General features: G+C 36.3%; 1 pseudogene; it reads left to right on the top strand.

The window, feature by feature from the left end:
• Window positions 1-18,260, top strand: part of LOC113094541 (neurexin-3a-like) — a 95,613-nt pseudogene that overhangs the window by 8,264 nt on the left and 69,089 nt on the right.

Genomic DNA, 18,260 nt, shown 5'->3' with positions numbered 1-18,260 from the left:
TACTTTCCCCACCAGGTTAATGCATCTCATCAGAGGACTTAATGTCCTGTACCAGCCTTTAACAAGCACGGCAGACAGACACACACTTACACATTGGAACATGTCCCGAAAATGAGTGACCACGAGATACAACATATTGCATTTTCAGCCAGTAAAGATATCAACGCATACAGGACTAAATTAATGTCTAATGTAGCTATAATTGCTCTGCACTAAAAGCATTTCATGGAGGCAGACCCCATCAGGCTTCCCTTAATTTCCTGTATTAGATGCAGTTTATGTGCACTGGCAACAGGTTCATTCGCCCTGTCGGTGTCTGGTACTAAATCTATAATAAAATCTTCAATTCTTTAGAGTGTTTTTTTTTGTTGTTTGTCAAATAAATTACTTTTTTAAAGCCTAAATGCTTCATAATGGCTGTATTTTAAGATATGTTTGTCATGTTTAACAGCTTAAGTTTTGAACACAAAAATACCACTTCTAAAAATATCTAAGCTCAAGAATTGCTGACCTCAAAAATCGAGTAGTTGTTCATGTTCAGATGATCATAAACCATCCCTAGCCAAAACAGATTAGAAAAATAGTAGAGCAGTATTTGTCACAGAGCATTGCAATGCCCGTTTATCAGTGTTGGATGCCCTTTGGTTTGGGTGATAACCAGAGTGCATTAATGAAATGACTCAGCCCAGTGCTTCAGTGCCAAAGGCAGCCTGTGACACAAAGAGAGAGATCGAGAGAGAATATGTGTCTACAGTGAGAGTAAATGCTACCAGGGGCCGAGTATGGAACAGTGCTTTAGACAAACATCAACCCCCATAAATCCACAACCCTCTCTGAAGGGAGCAGGTTCTGTTGCCTGTTTGGATTTATGATCCAGGCGTGGATGTGGGCTCTGGGAGTGTATGTAAGTCTTTGAAGATGAACTAAACTTCTTAGATGTTGTTGTGTCATGGTGATTCATACACCACAGATGTGATCCTCCCCTCCTCATTCTTCAAGGAGAAGAGGGAGTGGATGCAAGGGGCATTTTAAGGTTTTTCTGTGTACATGCACAGGGCAGATGTCTGCTCTGTGCATGCTGGCAGGTGTGTCAGAGTTTGCATGATAGTTTTCATGCAAAGGTATTATGAGTGGGCTCTAATGGCTGCAATGTATCTCTCCTTTTTTTCTCATTGTGTCATCTTTGCTGCAATACCATCAGAGGCCAACAGCATCCCAGGTGAGTTGATAATATCCTTAAGACTGTATTGAGCTGTCTTTACAGGCAATGAATCAGAAGTAGTGATAGATATATAAAAAAGAAAGAACCATTCACAATAAGATCTGTAATATGCATTTGACTTTAATAACTACATTAGCAGGGCTCCAGACTCATTTTTCCCACTGATCGCTCTTTTGCGACTAACTTTCTGAGATGGTTGCAAGAACACATGATTTGGTCACACACATGTATATATATACGAAATATAGACGCGTATATGAAACGCGAAAGCTGTTTGAATCTGGCAGTTCTGTGATGCCACTGAACATTATAAATCATACTCTCAGTGGCACAGAAATAAGAATCCAATATATGGTGCAATAATACTAAATTTTTTCAAATGTAATTTACATTTTAAATTATTTTTGTTAAAATGTATCAGCCGACATTCGGACTGCTAACCAATCAGCAAACAGCAGCTGACTGTGACCCCAGCAGTCTATGATATAAACAGATAATTTTTGATTGCACATTGCTAGCTAGCGATATGTCGAAGAGCTCCTTTCTTAATTTTTTTTGGAAAAGAACCTTGGCTTGATGGACAGCCGGACACAAAGCCTAAAGTTACACCTGATGAGGATGTTTCTCCCTCCCAGGGCCGAACATCAACAGACAGTGTTGCCAGATTGGAAATGTCCAAGTGTCGTACCAGAAGTTAAAAATTATCGTATTTGGATGAAAATTATTACATTAAACAATTAACTACATTTTGACACGACCTGCAAATTACCACTAGGAGTATGGTTGGATGGAAGCAGTGCGACAAAAATACTATCCCATAATTTTGCACAGTAATCTGACAATAAATGTGGCACACCCAGATTTTCATATGCACCCCCAGAGTCTCTTTTCTGGCTACGCTACTGCTCTCTACAACTAACAATGTGTTAAGCTGTCACGTTAGATAAAAAAATAAAATAAACTAACCAATAATTTCCATAGAAATGCAAAATTAGTCACTTAATTACCACTTTCTGTCAACTTTTAAAAACTTAAATTAAGATGTTCATAAACCTTTTCTTCTACAAATATATGATGTCATTGAATGCTCTGAGACATACCTTATTTTTGTCACTCTCTGTTTCTCAAAGGATTTGCACACATGATGGCAGATCAAGGTATGCCGCACCCCTTCAATTGTATTCACTCTGTTGATACTGATTATATATTGCATGCCTGATTTGACTGTATTGCTGTGCTCTGACTGGGCTAAACTGTAACTCTAAACCTTGAATGCATAGATGTGAACTGTGCTCTGATCGTTTCTTCATATCTCTCCATGCATACCTTCTGTGGATACTATTTATTTCTCTGTTGCCTTTCATCACCTTTCTCAAGCCAAGGGCAAAGGTACAGAAACTTTTTCTTCAAGTTCTTCTCTCTTATGTTTGCATTCTTTTTTTTAAGTCAATTTTTGCTAATAGCTGCTTGCTATGTGTGATTGGATCAAAAGTATAATTAAATGAGAGTTAATTGAAGACAAATACACAAAGGTATTTTGATTGCAGCCTAAATGGTCTGAACTGTGATGTCTGCCTCCCCGGTGGTCTTTTACCCAGTAGATATTTGTCTCAGCTGCTAAAATGCTTAAACGGCACAGTATGACTCTCTCATTTTCATGAGGGTTTGTCTAGTTTAAGACCATGAATGATGCTTTATTTGCCATGCAGTGTTTTTTTGCAGTTGTAGGTTGGATCTTGCATGTGGAGCTTTGAGAGATGTTGTGGTTGTATTCAGTCAGGTGCCACAATGACTTCCTCTTCATTTTTTTTTTTTAAGAAAGAAAGAAGAAAGGACTGTGATATTTCAGTTTGTCAGTACATGTGTGTCATGTCATTTCATAGCTGGCTTCTCTAGTGGGGCTTGTAGATGGGCCCGATTTAGCATTGACTTGCTGCTGGGCTGAACATCCCTGTGGAACGCTGTTGTGCCACATGTCATCCTGCCGTCTCACCCGATCCAATATTTCAGCATGTCTCCCAGTGGCCAAATAACTTCATTCTTCAATAGACAAGGCCTGTAATTGGTTTGATTCTTTGCAGGACTTCAGTGCATGAACCAAAGCACAATCACACACAGTATACAGTTACTGTATTTTTTAAGTTCCCAGGTTTTCAGCGTGATTGCCTAATGTTTATCTTTTGTTGGAGAGTCACCCCCCCCCCCCCAGTACTTAGCTTCAGATTTTTTTTAAATACTGATTTCATTTGAATACTAACAACCATATAGTGTATTATCATTCTAACTTAATGTATTGATCAAATGTAAGAATTTGACGTAAATGGTGACACGTAAATTTAATCAGGTTAGGAAAATATAAGTAAAAAAGTGTAACAGTAATCAATTTAAGGGAAAAATGCACAAATATGATGATTAAAGTAATACCCGATAGAGCATTGATAAGACTATTGCTTCAGTTTGGGTTTTTTTTACCTTTTTTTCCCCCGGACAAGTAACTTTTTTACTCAGACACGTAAATGACTGATTTACATGTTCGAAGGACAAGCACATGTCAAAGCTTAATGTCAAGCCCTGTCCTGTGTGTTTTGTTGGCTCTAGGACAATTTTTTTGTAATATTCCTCATTTGTAAGTCGCTTGGGGTAAAAGTCTCTTTTAAATAAATGAATGTGAATTGAGACTTGTGGGTTCGCTTAGAAGGAATACAGAATTGATCAATCAAACCAGGTGTGAAAACATGCAAAGTCATTGGACATAAGAAGTGCATAGTATAGTATAAAGGGTGTGGCTTTCTGTTGCATGAATGCTGATATGAACTAAAATGAATCCTGGCATATGCTGCCAATTTCACGTGCCAAACTAGTTTCTTCCCTCAACCCAATTTAAGTGCTAAGTCAGAGCCCAGTCAGCGACAACCTGGCAGACCGACAATACAGTATAGGCGGTCAGATGCATTAGCACGTATTTGCCTGCGTTGCATCAAAAGCACTTGTATTGTATCCCTGTCTCCAACACTGTTTGTCTCTCCCGCTACCACCCTGCATTAAATCCTTCTGCTAGATGGAGGGACATTATTACAAATCAGCCTGGCTGTACGCCCAAGTGAAGACAACAAGGGCTTCCATTTAGGAGCCTATTTGCATCTCTGTGGTGCTGAACGATACTACAAAATTTTTCTTTATCTGCATTTTTTTTTCCATTGCCACATCTCTTCCCTTACCTGTCATTGCAGCTTGAATTGTACAGCACATAAATCTCTAAATGTTTCTCAAATTTTTAAACCTTTCTTCAGAAACCTCTTGCAGTTATACCTTAGGAAGCTTTCTAATTGTAGTGATTTGTTATATTTGACAGTGTTGTTTCTGCACTACTATAAAGGGAGGAAGTGAGAGGCAGCAGCTGTTTTTGGGTATCCCAGGGCTTGTCACTCATGTCTGCTTTTGGACGCCATTCCTCGGCACCTAGTCTGAAGTCAATCATATCAGTCAGCACCCTGTTCTCCTCTCTGGCACAGGCATATGTCAACAAACAACAGAAAGTCAGAAGACAAAGATGGAGAAGGGTCTATGGGGACTTTCTGTTTCTCATTGCTTTTGATTCTGTTCTCTTTCTTTTCATCTGTTAGTTTATCTGTGATGCAACTTCATACTGCCAATAAGAGTCCCAATCGAATACTTTTATGTTTGGTGAAGTAAGCTGAAGTAAAAATATTGTGTATTGCATAGCATAGAATATCGAATGAAGTATTTCATGAGTTCATATTAAGTTTCTGATATTGTTGAGACCTTGTGTAACTTCAGAGGAGACCGATATGATATTACTAGGGTCTTCAAAATAGGTCCGTTTGATCAGAGGTTGCTTTTTTATAGCCATAGACATAAGATATAAAGAGTTCTCGTTTATGGCTCATTGAGCTATCAGTAGGGTTGGGTACCTGAAATTTGGTACCAGTACCCAATGGAACCTTTTTTTTTTTTACACACTGTAAAAAAAATAAACCCAGAAGTCTCAATTTCAACATTTTGAACAATAGAGCCCTTCAATTTTTTTTATTTTTTTTTTATTGTATAAAGGAATTAAATATTTATTTTAAATCAAATGCAAATTACATTCTTTTGTTTTTTTGCCAAACAAACTGAGGTTTACTGTTGAAAATAATACATGGAAGAAATATTTTGTGGAGATTCCTTTAAAAAAAGCGAATAATTGTTTTTCTTTCTTCTAAAATTAAATGATTAATGTGATTGTAATATTTATTTTTATCATTTAATACAAGCTTGTTCCTATTTATCATATTATATAATTTGCACACAAAAAAAAAAAAAAAGTACAGTACAAGTCTGCAAATATTGTTTAATTCACAAAGTGGTTAGATTGGTTACTGTGGCTCTGGTTCAGACCACCCAGAGATTTCGTAAGGCATCCTGCAAGTGTGCGAGACTTTGATAGATATTAGTTGGTACAGGAGGCAGTAAATGAGTTGACCTTTTCAGACTGCAATGGAGAGTATGAGCTTTGTTACAGGACCGAGGGGAGTAGAAACACTGTAGCTCACGCTATGATGATGAACTCACATGCAAGGTAATGAATTGCAGTGCCATTATGCAAATACTATGCTAATTATCTAATCAGATTTGATTCCATTAAGGATGTACCCAGCTTCCCTTCCCTTCCCTTCAGATTTGTTTAAACTATTCTTTTTGCTTTTCCTTATTTTTCTATTGTTTTCAAACCTTTTCTTTTTTACTGCATTTTATATTCTTTTTCTTATCCCTTTCCTACCTTTTTTTTCTTCTTTCATTTGTTTTAATTATTTTCTACTTTTTCCTGTCTACTGGTGATACGAAATAAATCAACTTTTTGATGATATTCTAAATATATGACCAGCACCTGTATTTCAGACTTTTAATTGCTTTTATGTTTCTGTGTCATACTGAACTGAAACTTTCCAAACTAAACTGAACTAACATTTCTGACTGCTTAAAATTTGAAATGAAGAATCCTGTTGTGATTTGATTTGATTTTTTTCATATTTACACCCCACTCGCTGTAGTACAAAAGGCTTTGCCAGTCTATTCCTCTGATTGGGGTGTTTTTATGGCACCGTTTAGTATTATTTCTCCATTACCACACATCTGAAGGCAGGTCTGCCCTACAGTGAGTCGGTGTGTGTGAGAGCTAGATAATGAAATCTTTATCACATGTTTGGGAGGCCTGTAATTCCATTTGCTCTACTAATCCCTCAGTCACTCTGTCTCTATGTCACTCATTGAACAAACCTGTCTAGCCAGAATTCCCCTTCCATTCATCTACAGTTTACACTCTTTAATGGCACAAATGTAATGAGCCTAAATAAGCCTACTTTCAAAATAGACCCTAATTACTCTCTTAATAAAAGTAGGTTACAAATGTTGTCTCTAAGCAAATATGTTTTTGAAGGATAGATGAAGCATGCGTCCTCTGTTTGGTAAGAATATTTTAGGAAACATGCCAGTTTGATGTAACTAGCAGAGTTGTGTTTTGTATTACATGCTGTCCATAATTTGTATTTGTATTTTTTTTTTTATGCCATGCACTGAAGATTCCTCGGGCCTCATCAGTGCTGGAAGAGCTCTTAGGAAAGCATGATTGAGCCACCTTGCTGGCTGTCTGCTGATCAGAGAGCGATGGCCTCTCTTGTATAATCAGGACCTGCCACACAGGGCGTCCTTTAACAAAATAGCCTCATCACCTCCCCCTCCGTGATCTCCCCCCTCTCCATACAGTGTAACCGAGACAACAGAACTCCTCACCGTCCCCCTCCCCACGGCACTCTATTTCCAAATCCCAAAGGCTCTTTTCAGCGTAACTCAGAAAAGAACATCAATCACACCTGATACGCACACATGTAAACACAAACAAACAAAAAAATGAAGCCTTACTCTTCCACACCCCGGTCCACCCATCTGAATGCAGTTATGCACATAATTGCCTCCAATTTTCCTGAGTCACACCTGACATATTAAGCTACTGTACACAATGATTTCCTATCTGGTCCCCAGAGGGAACAAGTGCCATTTCATTATGGCTAAATGTGATTATTGTCCTCCTGTCCAACTGGCTTGTGGCAGTCTTTTGTCCCTGACAAAGCAGGAGAACAAGGCTACCATTCTGATTTTGATAGACTAGTCTGGATGTTGCAAGGTGAACAAAAGACTGTTAATTATGTGTTGAAATAGGCATTCATGACAATGAAATGAACAAAAAGATAGAAATCAGATGCACTGAAAACTGGGGGTAAAATGGGTGAAAACTACTCTCACAAACTGGTTTGCAGAATAGGGTTTTACATGTAAGAGCAAGGGCTATATTTATTTTTTGTTTTAATAATATATATTTTTTTAATAATATTATGTAATAATTTGTTGGTAATAATAATAATTATCAAAAAAAATGTCATTATAGTAGGGGCACATTTGCAAAAGGGACTGCTTCTAAACCACTTCAATTAGTAAAATGTATCTGTTTTGGTTAGGGGAGGGTTTAGAGAAAATGGTGGTCTTCACGTACAAAATTTGAAAGTGTAACACAAGTTAATGGCATTTTTTGTGTGCTACTGTATCTTCTTAAAAGGGGCCATCGGATGTTACATGCACTTTTACAAGTTGTTTGAACTGAAATGTGTGTTGTTGTTGTTGTTTTTTTTTCTACTAAAAGCTCATTAACATTTAAAGGAAAATGGTACAAAATGGCTTTTTCTGAAAAGAGCTGTTTTTGACGGGGTAAAAAATGTTTTTTTTTTTTTTACACTACCATTGAGAATTTTTAACCAAGCTACTGTATGTTACAGACTTTTCATTAAGACCCTAAAGAATCATATTAACTTGTGGAATATGGGCATCCGATGACCCCTTTAAGATACTACCTCTCATTATTTTTTTAAGACATCTCAATCACTTGGTTACATCTTTTTGAAAATGTTCTGCTTCAAACAGTAAAACGATTTTTTTCACATTCTGAGTGAATAGCATCGTTCTGTTATGTCATTTAAAAATGTCATGTTTCAGTAATGGAAATTGATTCAGAAATGACACAACTTGTCTTTATGACACTGATGAAAATAAGACTCTGTCCATACCTAATGGAGTTCTCTAGTTTCTACAGAGCAAAACAACGGAGAGATATAACCATATATGTTTTCAGGATGCTTTTGTCATATGAAATTAAAAGCATACTTTTTGATGAAATATTTTTTCCAAATATTTTCTAAAGGTTGTGCTGGCTGTTATTCAAAAAAGGCTTAAATAGGCCAGAGACATTTTTATACATGTATTTTGGTGGCTACTCCAAGGGTCAAGACAATATTTTTCTTTCATTATCCTTGATAAAACATGTTTCTTGTGGTAATGAGAGTTTACATGCAAGTCACTGAGTGTAGATATCTGGTTCTGGACAGAGGTCATACAGTGCCAAGCTGTAATTGCATAATTAAAGTGAGCAGATCTGAACATCTGGTGTCCAGCAATGCTCCTATTGATCCTCATTACTTTGTGTACTTGGAGACAGCAAAAGGCTTTTATTCCCACAATCACTTTTAATTGTGTCAAGCACGAAATGAGCATATTAAGCACTACTAGCCATCATTGATTGAGAGTTATTTGAATTATTTATTCAGACCTGCAGTAGTATTGTGTAAATGCTGGAAATAGTAAGCATCTAATAATCATTAAGAGGATTGCTGATATAAATGAATATGGAATATAGCCAGTAGGATACTATTAAAGGAATTGCTCAGCCAAATAATAATAATAATAATAATAATAATAATAATAATAATAATAATAATAATAATAATAATACATAACAATATTGCTGAAATGTACTATGTACCAGCCACTCAGGCCATCCAAGATGTAGATACGTTTGTTGTTTCATTGGATCATATTTTTTGAAATTCTGCATTTCATCACTTGCTCACCAATGGATCTAATGCAGTGAATGGTTGCTGTTAGAATGAGTCTAAACAGCTGATAAAAACTAGAGTTGTTCTGATTCCAATACTAGTATCGTAAATATCACAGATACCACAACAAATTCGGGCATCGGCAAGTACATGAACACATATACCGATCCGATACCATTTTCTTAAACAGGACCTAGTCATGACTGAAAGCTTTGCCTAACCGCTGCATAGTTCTTCTTCGCTGCTCAGAATGCATTGCAAACACTGGAAGTTGTGCTGTGTTGCCACAAGCAACCCCTGTTTAGAGCAGCGAAGAAGAAATGAAAACGCGTTAGCAGTATGCCCGCTGTTTAGAAGTATTTCAGACTGGACCAACCAGACAGTAAAACGGCGACTAGGGATGCCACAAGTACTGGCACTTCACTACCAAGTCGGTGCTGAAAATGTAAAAATGTGATGATACCAGCGTCTATGTAGCACAGGTAGTAAGTTACCGACTCCCGAGTATATTCGTGCGTTCAGTCTCTTCCGTGTTAGTCTAAGCGCAGGGCTCCAGACTAAGCCGAATCTATACTAGTGTCTGTGAATATTAAACTGCAAAATACTATTTAAATATTACTCCTGCAAATTCTACATCTCTGTGGGAGATGGGAGCCGATGCGCGGGAGCTCGCTGTTTTGTAGTCTCTGCCGTGTGTCATTATATGAGGACACGAACGCATAAACCGTCATTTCATTAAAATTTACCATTTCATTTGAGAAAACTGTCATATCATAAACACAGACACTCAAAGATCTTCATGGCAACCCATCAAAATAAATGTTTGGTTTAACGTGAGTAAATTTACAATATATTAAGTTACTGTTGTAGCCTACAGTAGATTTAGCTATGTCTCTATGTAGTAATAATAATACGTCTCTATTAATAATAATAATTATGCCTAGACGGTTGCTTGTTTTTTTACTTGTTTTGTGTAAAGAGATTATCTGATTAATATATATATTTTTTATATTCCTAGACTTATTTGTTGCAATTTTTATACAATTATATTGTAAAACTAAAATACCTTTTTTTAGTTTGCGGTGTTAGATTTTTGGCTGCATTTGAAGTTCTTTTTCGCTTTAGAAAATAAATAATATTACTGTCAAATTCATGTCAAATAATAAAAATACTTTAATAAATACAGTAGTTCAAGTTTCATTAAGGGATAAGTCTGAAGCACACCATAAAATAATTCTAGCAATTTACACAGGGCTAGTAGTATATACAGCTGTATATATAGATACAAACCCAGGTATCGGATCAGTACTCTGTATCGGCCGATACCCTGAGCCCAGGTATCTTAATCGTTATCGGGAAGAGAAAAAGGGTATTGGAACATTTCTACTAAAAACATCACAATAATCCACCAGTAATACACACAACTCCAATCCATCAATGTCTTGTGAAGTAAAAAACTGTTTATAAGAAATAAATCCATTATTATGGTGTTTTAACTTTAAACTGTCGCTTCTGAAAAAAAAAAAAAAAAGACAACACTTGTCTGGAGTCTGATTCTGACAGCACCCATTCACTGGAGAGGATTCATTGGTGAGCAAGTAATGTAATGCTAAATTATTCTAAATCTGATGAAGAAACAAACATCTTAAAGGATGAGTAAATTTTAATTTATTTTCTAGGAATTGTTTCTAGTTTTGCTATGAGCTAAAAAAAAAAAAGAGAAACTTTTATGGTATGTCCTCATCTATATATCCAAGTAAATGTGTGCGTCTAGGTATGTATGAGACAAACTACACCTGCAAACTAATCAAAACAGACAATTTTTTGCATGATTGTGCATCAGTGGAAATCTTAGAGTAGCTCACACCACTATTCCTAATGCTAATGTGTGGACACGCTTAAGGGGTAAGAATAGCTTTGAGAACTATGCTGCATTCCTTTCAACTTCAAACTTCCTGCTTGAGAAAGTGTCATTTAATTTCAGACTTGGATGCAGGTGTTTTTTTAGTCCAACTGTAGCATTTTGTTTTCTCAAAATGTATATTTTTCAAAAAATTTAGACTGCCGGCAGAATCTCTGGGTGGATGTATTTGACCCAGTTCATTTTTTTAACTGAACCGGGCTAACCTGCCATGTGGGTATGTGCTGAGCACCGTTTGAATTGTGTGCATTGTGAAATATGCATGAGTCTTGCCTGGGCAAAGCGCCATGAGGAAGCAGGTCAGCCCTGGCCTGGACTTGAGAACCTGTTATGGGTGCACACACACACTCTCAAACTGGACTTCACTGACCTCATGCTCAACCGCAGGTTATACAGTCACTAAAAAGGAAGCAGAGAATAGCGAAGGCTTGATTTGTGTACCTGCACAGGTTTTAATTTTTGATTTTAATTTTCACAATTGATGCACAATACATACTGGAGTACGTTTTACAAGAAATTACTACTGCAGTTTCACATTTAATTCAATATTTTTTGTCATTTCAGTGTAATTGTTTAAATTTACTAGCAATTTCTGAGTGAAAATTGTTTTAAATTTATAAAAAATAATCACTACTTTTATTATTTTAAAGGCACAATATGTAAGATTTTTGTAATAAAATATCCAAAAACCTCTTGCACACTGTGATATAGTTCATGCAGTTGTGTGCTAACATTATCCCAAAAGTTACCAAGGATTTATAAATCCAGAGAAATTCCAGTTTTAAATTATGGCTTGTGACGGATCATTGTCGCCTATCAATGACGTATCTATACTAGGGATGCACCGAATCCAGGATTCGGATTCTGCCGAATACTGGGCTTTTTGACGGGGTTCGGTTTCGGCCGAAACTTAGTTTTTTTTTATAGACTGTGACCTCAATCCAGATGAGATGCCCTGCCAACCAGAGCGAGGCAATATGGTGATGAAGGATGATTGTCTGTTTCAAAGCAAGCAATATTTAATCAGAGGGCAATTACTGCGTCCCTACAGTGTAAGTGCTCAATATAGAACTTAATTGTTTTAGAACCTGAGTAACTGTAAGATGTTTTCGCTAATGTTTCACAAGACTTTGGAACAGTTTTATTAAAATATGATACTGGGAGCTGATGGCAAGTAAAAAAAGTATAGAATACGGTTTCTTTAATAGTGTCATGATATAATCAGTAGTTTCTGTAAATCAGTTGAAAAATTTTACCTCAGGCAAAGTCAGTAGCAGAGGGCAGAATGTAATTTATCTGGTGCACACATCGGTTGTGTTTAGAAAACATCTGGGGCCAGACACCAGCATATCTACTGTACAATACTGATTAATATATGTATATATATTCATGAAACATGAAACAACTTGTTACGTTATGATAGATTACAAACATAAATGTTTTTTTTTACACTGATGAATCATTTATAATAATAGTGTTTTTTTTTTGTTTTTTTTTTACAAAGTATTTCTAAAAACAAATGTATATTTTAGCTAGTGTTCGCTTTTTATTTCATGGTGACTTTAATGAAATGTAATTTGCTAGTTGACAAACACTTTCAGATATTAAAAAGCAAGCATTAGTATTAGAGCAAGCATTTCTTTTTAGCCACAACTTAAGCCACTGTTTCCGGTGTTCCAAATCAAACTGACACAAGCACCTCCATTCCTTTTAGGAGGCGGTTAATGTTTTAAGGTCTTTAGATCCACCATCTGGCATCACACCATCAAAAAAGCATTTTTATTTTTATTTTTTTATAAACACTGTGGGTCTTTGTCTCAGAAAGCTCTATTTAGGAATTGAAAGACTTCAAAGGCGGTGTTGTACCCTTTCATGTCCCAGATTAAACGGTACGCTTAGTCTGCACGAGTGGGTTCGCTCTACACACGGGGAAATCTGCGCTGATATGTTACGTACGTTTACATTTATAGGTGTTCCTCCGCATGATGGCTCGGTTTCATGCGATATGCAGATCCGCGCACGAGATGATAGAGCATAGAAATGAGAAGGTTACACATCAGATTATGACATCCTCTCTGCTGTATTAATATTCCTTTCTTATAGTAAAATAGCTTCTGTGTGGATTGATTTTTTTGTGTCTTTTTTGTGTCACAAATAATGTTTGCATGGACACATCTTTGGTTTGGCGGGTCGGGAATAGCTGGCAGCTTCATGCTAAAGGTGTAGACTTCCTGTCAAGAGGTCACTGCTTTGATTACCATTTGCCCTGTCACTTTCCTCCCATCTAAGCACGGTGGAAGTGATGGGTAACATAACTGAGAGCGAGACCACCAGACATTCATGCTTCTGGGCTAATCACAAGCTGTTGTTTGGATGTCATCATGTGCTCATGTGTCAAGATTGCTGCCAGGGTTTTGCAAGTATTGCTTGTATGTAGAGTTGTTCCGATTCCGATACTAGTATCGGAAATATCTCCGATACCACAACAAATTCTGGCATCGGCATCGGCGAGTACATGAACCCATATACCGATCCGATACCATTTTCTTAAAAAAGACCTAGTTATGACCGCAAGCTTTGCCTAACCGCTGCACGGTTCTTCTTCGCTGCTCAAAATGCATTGAAAACACAGGAAGTTGTGCTGTGTTGCCACAAGCAACCCCTGTTTAGAGCAGCGAAGAAGAAATGAAAACGCGTTAGCAGCCCTTATCTATATATGACTGGATCACTCATCACATTCTAAACTGCCAAAACACAGTGAAGCCGCTACTATATTATAGATCAGTGGTTAGCAGTATGTCTCTGTAGTACCGGTAGTTACAGACTCTCGAGTATATTCAGTACCGGCAGCTGCGTTCAGTCGCTTCCGTGTAAGTCAAAGCGCAGGGCTCCAGACAGTAGCCGAATATATACTAGTGTCTGTGAATATTAAACTGCAAAATACTATTTAAATATTACTCCCGCAAAATCTACATCTCTGTGGGTGACTGGCACAGATGCGCGAGAGCTCGCTGTTTTGTAGTCTCTGCTGTGTGTCATGAGGACACGAACGCATAAACCGTCACTTCATGAGAATTTACCGTTTCATTTGAGAATACTGTCATATCATAAACACAGACACTCAAAGATCTTCATGGCAGCCCATTAAAATAAATGTTTGGTTTACATGAGTAAATTGACAATATATAAAGCTACTGTTGTAGCCTACAGTAATAATAATACGTCTCTATAATAATAATAATTATGCCTAGATGGTTGCTTGTTTTTTACTTGTTTTGTTGTAAAGAGATTATCTGATTAATAGATCTTTTTTGTTGCAGTTTTTTTATACAGTTATATTGTAAAACTTAAATACCTTTTTTAGTTTGCGGTGTTAGATTTTTGGCTGCATTTGAAGTTCTTTTTTGCATAAGAAAATAAATAATACTGTCAAATTCATGTTAGATAATAAAAATACTGTAATAAATACAGTAGTTCACCATGTATTTGTTCATGTTTTATTGAGGGATCTGTCTGAAGCACACCATAAAAAAATTCTAGCAATTTACACAGGGCTAGTAGTATATACAGCTGTATATACAGATATACACCCAGGTATCGGATCAGTACTCGGTATCGGCCGATACCCTGAGCCCAGGTATCGGAATCGGTATCGGGAAGAGAAAAAGGGTATCGGAACATCTCTACTTGTATGTGCCAGGAGCATTACGCTAGCAGAGGACTTCCTCTGTTTACACCCCCTGGCATCCGACATGGCTTATGAATTTAACATAGCCGACCTTTAGTATGAGAGTGTTTGCTATTTTGGGTAAGTTGACTGTATTGAATAAAATATTTAGCGATTTTAGTTCAGCTCTACTGCAAGAGCAGCTGTTTACCTGAAATTTCTTCTGATGGCAGAATAGTTTTATTGGTTTACTGCCTCCATTTAAGGAAATAACTGATCTATTCAGCCATATTTGTGTATTCTAGAGCACAACGTCCCGTTATGTTAACAACAGAACTTATTTGACTCATAAATAATAATAAAAATAAAAATATAAAATGTTAGACACCTTGAGCAAACCCATGGTAAACTTTTGGATTTTGACAACATGAAAAGAAAACAAAGTAAACTTTTCTGAAAACAGTCGGTTCTCCTCAGAAACATCCATATAAAATTCAATATATTGGATTTTCTTCCTGTATTTTGCATATCATGAACAGATCTTGCGCTGCCTGCTACAGTAGGCTGTTTTCTCCTCTTTGTAGTGATGGAAGTTGTTGCATTTGGATGAAAGGAATTTGTTGTTGTTGTAATGCACACTTATGTATCCATTATAGTAAAACCAGGAATGTGTACTTAGAACGTAATGGGGTCCATTTTGATTTTATGTTGACTTATCAAACAGAGATGAAAAATGATCACTTTTAACAGGAAAATATTCAGTTTAATTTAGGGGTGGATGATATGGCAAAAATATCACACCACAATTTTTTCAGGAGAATCACCATTTTTTTTGTCATGTTAGTTTTAATATTTTGCAAGTTATCTGAGCAGTACAGCCTAATTTCCCTATTTTAACAAAATATAAAATAAAAAAAGAATGACAGATCTTTAAGTCAATGTGGGCGAAGATTAAAATTTTTGTCATTATTTTATATTTGTTATTAACCCCTTACTAGTCACCCCACATTTTTTTCAGCATGGAAACAGAAATGAAATACCCAAAATAAAAAGGTTTCTGCTCATGATTCTTTCTGCGTAGCTACATAATCAACAAATGTTCACAAAGCTGACACTTCAAAGTTTACTGTTCAACAATTACCCAGACTGTTATGATAATAGAGATATATAAGCTCAAACATAAAAACAAAAATAAACATATTAAAAACATATTGTTTAAATGTATTAAAAAAAAAACATTCATGTAGGATATGATTTTAAAAACATTGTGTAGCTAAAGCCATAAATCTACCAAAGCTTCAATTGAAATTTCCTAATATAATCTGTAAAACTGTGAATTTTATAAAATATTTTCTAATTCACAGTTTTACAGATTAGATTATGAAATTTCAATCGAAGCTTTGGTAGACTTGTGGCTTTAGCTACACTATGAATTTGTTCATTCAATTTCTTGAATGATACTTCTAAATACACCAACTGTACCTGAGAAATAAAGAACTGTGTGGTTTAGGCCATCCTTAATAATATTATTGTTTGCCGTAACCCGACCGACCCTGTCAATTTAGGAATGACTTTCAGTCCGACCGACTTGCCGGTTGTAAATTTGCGTTATGGTCTACCAAACTCTTCAAACATCTAATACAAAAGCAATAAAATAATATTAATTATATTTTAGTAAGTATTGTAAATATATAAATTGCCTAGGCCTACATAAAAAACGAAGGCTACGTTCTTTCTTTTAAATAAAAACCCATGACGTTCGCTTCGTCTCATATTCTCATTCACTGTCAGAGTCAACGGTTCGCGCTTGTTAATGATGGCTGCGGCTGCAGTAAACAAAATGTTCACGGTCACTGTTCAAAGTCATATGGGTTCAGGCTCTATAATGGATCTAAAACAATCATTAAACGTTAACATTTTTTAAAACTTTTTTTTTTTTTTTTTTTGTATGTTTAGCACTATTAGTCTGCTGTCACTGAATGCATAAGACCTGCCAAAATTACAACTAATGCAACATATGCTGTGGCGCGCAATACTACAATATTTCTTCAAACCCAGATTGTGGAGACATTTTAATCATCCATGGTCAGAAATTGTGATATCGCACACCCTAATTTAATTAAATATTAAGTTCTAAACTTGGATTTAATTGGTTGAGTTGTGAACTAAGTTGCCCTCCGTCATTTCCTGATATGCTGATTCAACTGACATGCTAAAATCCCCTTTTTCAAATTTGGCAAAAGTAAAAAATCCTCCTGGGAATGGCTTTATTATAGTTAGTTTTCCTGGTATAGTGCATATAGCCTATGTTGCATTTAATTCTCCTCTTTGTCATTTAGATTTCTGTCACTTTAGACATAGCTGACATTCTGTTGCACTTAAAGCAGTTTGTTACACACTAGTGTCAATGAATAATGTGAGCTTGTGGAACATTTTGAAGCTTAAAATAATGAATACTCCAGAGGTGTTATTTTCACATTCATCCAGCATTTGGTGAGTTTAACGTGTCATTCCTCATGTCTGCCACTGACAGAAAGCACTGAGGGGCAGAGGCATGACAAATAACCCACCCATGTATTACAGACATTTTTTTATAGACATTTTGGTTATATTTAAAAGGAAAAAAGAAAAATGTAGGACAATTTTACAGGAAGGGGCAGAAGCGCTGAAATTTGGTCAAATACTGTATATGTATATGGTGATGATGACACATGATTGCAGTGGAGCTGACAATACTGTACGTAATTCTACTATTATTGTTCTGTGGAAATCCCAGCAAAGGAAGTATCAGTTTAATGACCTTAAATAAACAGACATTGGGACAAAAGTATCCCAAATGACATTAGCATGAAGAAGAAGGGTTTTGAGAAGCCTGTTGAGAAATTTGAAAGAATGATTGAAGCTCATGGGACACTTCAGCTGGAAGAATGACTTAATGTAAATAAATATTGAATAACAGTACTGTATAGTGTATCTTCATAGGCACTGTTGTTGGCTCCACAAACTCTGATGTCCCACTGGATGATTCAGGGCTTGGTTAGCTATGCCAAATTGTTAAGGCTATTCTTCCACATTTCTATTTTTAGCTTCCAGCTAATATTTTGTCAACTCTACTGCGCCTGTGGCAGAAGCGCTTAAGTGTATCTTTTGCAATTTAAGTGACCTGCTTTCCGGCTTTGACTTTTCCCATTACTGGGAGTGACATTTCATTTAGGGCCCATCATTCATCTTTCTTGTGCCTGGGCCATGAGCATCTGTGCCCTCTCTCTCTTGCAGCTAAATCTATTTTTACATTTCCTATTTATTTATTTATCCCCCCCCCCCCCCCCCCTTTAAGGAAGAGACTAGCTCCTCTTTGTGCAGTTTTGTGGAGGAAAATAAAAAACATTTCAAAACATGCATTTCAGCTAACTTAGGAAAACATATTTTCTCTGTGAATCATATGTCAGGTAGAAAAAGTTAAGAAAAAGTTATTATTATTAACATTTGGAAAAATCAAAATGACACACT

Source organism: Carassius auratus, unplaced genomic scaffold, assembly GCF_003368295.1.
Source record: "Carassius auratus strain Wakin unplaced genomic scaffold, ASM336829v1 scaf_tig00215406, whole genome shotgun sequence".
NCBI lineage: Eukaryota > Metazoa > Chordata > Actinopteri > Cypriniformes > Cyprinidae > Carassius > Carassius auratus.
This window is presented reverse-complemented; position numbering and strand designations above follow the sequence as displayed.